The 5,604-nt window shown below is 45.5% G+C and overlaps 1 non-coding gene across 1 annotated transcript; it reads right to left on the bottom strand.

Moving 5' to 3' along the window:
* Positions 1 to 676: 676 nt before the first annotated feature.
* LOC131167144 (small nucleolar RNA R71) lies at positions 677 to 782 on the bottom strand. The gene has a single exon (XR_009140004.1). It is a non-coding gene; the product is annotated as a small nucleolar RNA R71 (small nucleolar RNA).
* Between the last annotated feature and the right edge of the window lie 4,822 nt (positions 783 to 5,604).

Here is a 5,604-nt window from a genome sequence, read left to right as displayed (position 1 = left end):
AATTCCTAGTGTAGTTAGCTATGTAGTTTTCTTTTTGTTTTCTTTTATTTTGTTTTGTTTTTTTTTGTTTTTGATACTTGAAGTCTTAATTGTGTGTTGAATTTGTATATGCTGGGTTTGCGATCTTTGGATCCCGAGTTAGTGCCTATAGACCTTGAGATTGAGAGATCCCGTAGGTCAATTAGGAAGTCTACTTCTAGTCCAGAGTTAGTCGAGTCCTCCAAACCTAAAATCATGGCCAAACTCCGACCGATCTCTGCTTACCAAAACTCAGAACCTCTTGCTCACCATCGACTGGTGACGGAAGAGTAACCTCTTCATTCCCTGAGCAACTATTTCACACCCAATGCATACACGTTGCCGTTTTGCACCCAGTTCCCAGATGTCGAGGCGGAGCAATTTGAAATCAAGACCTCCACCATCTCGATGCTTCCCAACTTCTTTGGGAATTTGACTGAACATCCATATAAGAATCTAGATGATTTTCTTGAAATTTGTTCCACTGTTCGTATGCTTAACTTTGGTGATGATGCCCTCCATTTAAGGTTATTTCCATTCTCTTTAAAGGACAAAGCCAAATATTGGCTAAATTCCTTAGAGCTGAACTCAGTGAGCAACTAGGCTACCATGCAACATGAGTTTATGAAAAAGTACTTTCCCATTGGGAAGACTAACCAGCTAAGGAAGGCAATCACCAGTTTCTCCCAATTGGATGATGAACAATTTTTCGATACATGGGAGTGCTTTAGGGACCTTTTGCGCAAATGCCCACATCACTAAGTCCCTATATGACAATTAGTTCAAACCTATATGAGGGAGTTAACTGAGCGTGATAGAGCCATGGTAGATGCATCTTGTGGAGGTACTTTCCTCATGAAGCATGAGAATGAGGTTTAGACTCTATTTGAGACCCTCTCCAAGAATTCTCAGTAGCATACTATTGCTACTTGCAGACTGTCCCAACCTTCCTCTTCTCATCCTAAGGGAGTCTATGAGTTAGCAGCTAACCATGACCTTGCACCCACACTGCACACCATTGTGAAGAAACTAGATCAATTCTTGTCCTTAGGACAACAACCTCAGCCAGCGGCGTGTGTCATATGCTCTAATTCCACTCACACATGTAATAATTGAATTTATGCGCCTCCCACACCTGAGTTTGTGTATGAGGAAGTTAAAGCCACCCCTAATTGGTATGACATGTCGATCAATGATCTATACTCTTAACAAGTACAATCTTGGGTGGAGTAAACACCTGACTTCTCTTGAAGGCCACAAGCTCCGGGTTTTCCATCTCAAAGACCTCAGCAATCACCCACTACTCCAACTTCTCGACCACATCAAAATCCTCCCATATCTGCCCTTCGACTATCAGCATATCAACAACCATCTCCTCCTCAACCCCAATATGATAGATCTTTTCAGAAGACGGTGTTGAAAGCCCTTAAGGATATCGAGGTTGATTTTCAAGTTGATTGATAGTTACACCACTCCTACTTTTAGTCTATTTCCACGATAGAAGCCACTATGCATTAGATAGCAACATCCTTGAGTAGGAGAGATGAGGGCATCTTGCCAAGTCAGTCTCTTGTTAACTCTAAAGACCAGTACAAGGTAGAGTGTGAGCTGGCTGCTAGTCATATGACCTATCATGAGCAAGCCCAGGCTGTGACCACCCTTAGGAGTGGAAGAGAGGTAGAAAATAGGGTTGGGGAGAAGTTAGACCAAGGTAAGGGTAAGGAGAAGATGAGGGTAGAGCCCAGTGTTGAATCATGCATCCCCTTCTCCTCCAATCCGATGAGCAATCCCAAGATTCCCACCTCCTCTGCAGAAAGAGCATTCCCCCATCATGTCCTTGCACTGCCATTCCCTGCAACTCTTCAGGCACATTCTACACTTAAGAAGGAAGAAATTGAAGAGTCCATGATGGACACTTTTAGGCAAGTAAAGATCAATCTTCCTCTCTTAGATGCCATCAAGCAAGTGCTTGCTTATGCAAAGTTCCTCAAGGAACTGTGCACCCAAAAGTGCAAATCTAAGGTGCATGTGGACAAAAGAGTTAGATTGATCGAGCATGTGAGTTCAATTCTTTTAGGTTCTATTTCCCCAAACTTATGGACCCTGATACTGCCACCATTTCATGTGTAATCGATGATTACACTATCGATAGGGCCCTTCTAGATTTAGGGGTGAGTGTGAACCTACTTCCTTACTCAATCTATGAACAATCCAGCTTAGGAGAATTGAAGCCCACCTCGGTCACCTTAAGTTTTGTTGACCAATCTATAAAAAGGCCCTGGGGTATTTTCTAGGATGTCTTAGTAAAGGTCAATAGGTTCTTTTACCCCGTTGATTTTATTGTCTTAGATATGGAACCTACTGACCCAATCAAAGATATAATCCTTGTCCTTTTAGGTCAACCATTCCTAACTACGACTAATGCCTGTATTCAGTGTTGGACCAGGATCATGGATGTATCCTTCGGCAACATGAAGCTCCTACTGAATGTATTTCATGCCTCCCAACACCCACGTATGATGTCCAATTTGTGGACGTGGACATAATTGAGGAATGTGTTGAAGAGGTTGTCCCATCAATTCTTTCCAAGGATCCCCTTGAGGCTATGCTGTAGCTTGATCACCCCTTTTTCTTAGGTTTAGAAGACCCATATGAGCATATATTTGCTATCTATGATGTGGCTTCCAACCTAGAGAGTAGGATTTGGGCATATGAAAATAGAGATAGTAAGGGATACGTGGAGGACCTTCCTATTATCGAACCTGGGTGAGTTCAACATGAGTTTTCATTGCGAGTGGTTAAAGACGGTAAACTTAGTGCTTTTGGGAGGCAACCCACTTGTCTTTCTTGTTTTTCATTTTCTTTGAGTGTTTAGGTTGTACGTTGTAGGGTTTGTTAGAGTCTAGGGTCCGTAGAATAGGTCATAAGTTAGGGTCTTAGTGACCATGTGTGACCAACACTGCCACAATGCGACCTGGTTGAAGCCCTGAATGTCTGTGACCTTCCAAATTTCAGAGAAGCTCGACCAGGGGCGTGACTAGCACTGCTCTAGTGCGACCTAGTCGAAGCCCTGGTGACTGTAGACCTTTGGAATTCTAGAGGGTCTCGACCAGGGCGCGACCATCACTCTATTTTGATGCGACCTAGTTGAGGGTCCATTTTCCTGATTCAGTTGGGGGTGTGACTAGGGCACGACCAAGCCAACTAATGGTGTGACCTATTTGAACTTGTTAAAATCATTTTAAACCCCTTCTTCCCATGAAGCCCTAACTCCTCCTTTCTCCCTTCCTCTTCGCACCCCCTTATCGCACCCAACCTAGGCCTAGTCGTCCAAGCCTTCTTCACCTATGGCGACCTCCGGTGACCATCTCTAGCGTCTCTCCTAACTCTGGTAACCTTCCCTAGCTTTCTATCTTCCATTCCTTACTCGCGGTTTCCCCTTTAGCACAGGAGGACTCTTCATCCCTCCTCATCGTACTAGTGTCTCTTCTCATTCCTCTTCATTTAGAGCATCTGTTTCCCCTTCACCTGACATCCTTTGACCATGCCACGCTATTCTGATTCCATGGCTGATTCCAAGCAGCCATAGTCATTGCGTGCCACTGCCAAGCGAAAGCGAGTCGAGGATCAACTGCATGATGAGTCTACATCCGAATCGGATTAGATTCCACCTTCTTAATCGACGATGAGGAGTCGAGTGGCCCAAAGAGAGCAGGCACAACCTAGCAGGAGATAGAGGGTCCAGAGGATGACCCTTGTAGACTATGACTTTCGAGTGATGTACACATTTCGGCTAGACGAGACTTGAGCCCACCCACGAAGGTAATACAGCATTGTGGTCCTCTAAGAGAGGAAGTTGGATCATTACATGACTCCATCGACGATGATGTATCACCCACAGTTGGTGAGAGAGTTTTATGCCAACATGCAGCCTGACCTCTCCACTGGCACTTGGACCATTGAGGTCAGGGGATCGTATTTCCACCGATGGTTGGTTTAATTGACTGAACATGGTCTCATGATGAGGCAGATGTTGTCCCGTGGATGGCCATCGACTTAGCCGATGTCCATCATATCATCTGCCACATGTTCCATGGTCTGTACTATGATGGTGGCAACATGCGGAGGGGGACGTGCATAGTGAGGAATCAATTGACAAATTACTTGCTACTCCTAGACTTTATTTTGAAGTGCAACCTTTGCGCCTTTGACCATCACTCAGAGCGACGGGGCATCCACCTCTAGGTATTATATGCTGTACATCAAGGCATGGTAGTTGACATCCCAACATTAATTTTTGAGAAGATGATCAAATTCTATGAGAAACACATGAAGAACCCCCATTTGAGGAAGCCACCACCAAAGTTCGCGAGAAGCCAGCTAGTTAGGGACCCCAAAATGCCCCTCATTCCCTATGCCCAATTGATCATGTCGATATTGATGCTGAGGAAGATCAACTTGGGTGATCCAGATGCATATATCTTTGTTGGTGAGATTACCATTGAGAAAACATGGTGTCAGAGTTTGAACTTGGTGGCCACAACTTGCCTGAAAGTGAACAGGTGGGCACCGTTTGAGAGCGGCTAGGGGTCTGAGTTTGAGGTGACCTATTTCTACCTGATTTAGAGGAGCCATCACATCCTCCTGTGCCTCCTATGTGTAGAGCTCCAAAGAAGAAGAGGAGGAGAACTATTGAGCCCTCCACCTCAGTTACTACACCACCAATGACGACACCTCCTCCTTAAGTACCCCCCACTGTGCCTCAAGTAGGGGACAGCCTGAGCCATCTATGCCAAAAATTTTAGGATTTCAAGTCGGAGGTGTAGCACGAGTTGGCTAAGACCAAAACTGAGATTCAACAAGGATTGAGGGTGAGTTTTTAGGCACTGCGAGTTTGATTCCCACACTCTCTAGAGTCCTTTACCTTTCCGGGATTCGCAACTCCAGTGTCTCTAGTTATACTGTCTGAAGCCCCAACTCCCACTCCTTGGCCTTCATCACCTTCCACCTTGCCATCTCCTAATGCAGAGACCCAGGGGGCTTCCTTTTCATTTGCTCATCCTTCATCGGCTCCACAGTTTCCCACTCCGCAGTATCCTACGCGGTCTCCTACGTTAGTGCCTTTATATTCGTTTCCTACTCCACAAATTACCCCGCATGTGAGCCAAATGGTCATGATTGAGATCAAAACATCCAATGAGATAGAGGTAGAAATTCTGATGGAGGAGGCCCCTACACAGGTCACTGCTTCTTCAGGCAAGGCTTAATCCCTAGTGAGTCCGCTTGTCCCTATGGTTATGCCACCCGCTACAGAGCCACCCACTACTGGGCATTCTACTGAGTCAGCTGCTATTCCATCATCCCTGGTTGCAGCCTTGGTACCTCTAGTGGAGGAGAGTTTCCTTCCAGACCTCTCTCCAACATTTCCTACGAAGACCGCCTTCGCCTTGATTTTGCTGATAAATGTCCCATTTCCTTTGGTGCTTCTTTCCATTGTTACATCTCCTACTCCTAGCCTACGACGTGTGGTGGCACATCTATTGAGATCCATGGCTACTGGCATGGCAGCCTCGTCATCTACTCTTG

Source organism: Malania oleifera, chromosome 10 (genome assembly GCF_029873635.1).
Source record: "Malania oleifera isolate guangnan ecotype guangnan chromosome 10, ASM2987363v1, whole genome shotgun sequence".
NCBI classification, from domain to species: Eukaryota; Viridiplantae; Streptophyta; class Magnoliopsida; order Santalales; family Ximeniaceae; genus Malania; species Malania oleifera.
The sequence above is the reverse complement of the archived record's forward strand: the minus strand, read 5'-3'. Positions and strand labels throughout refer to the sequence as shown.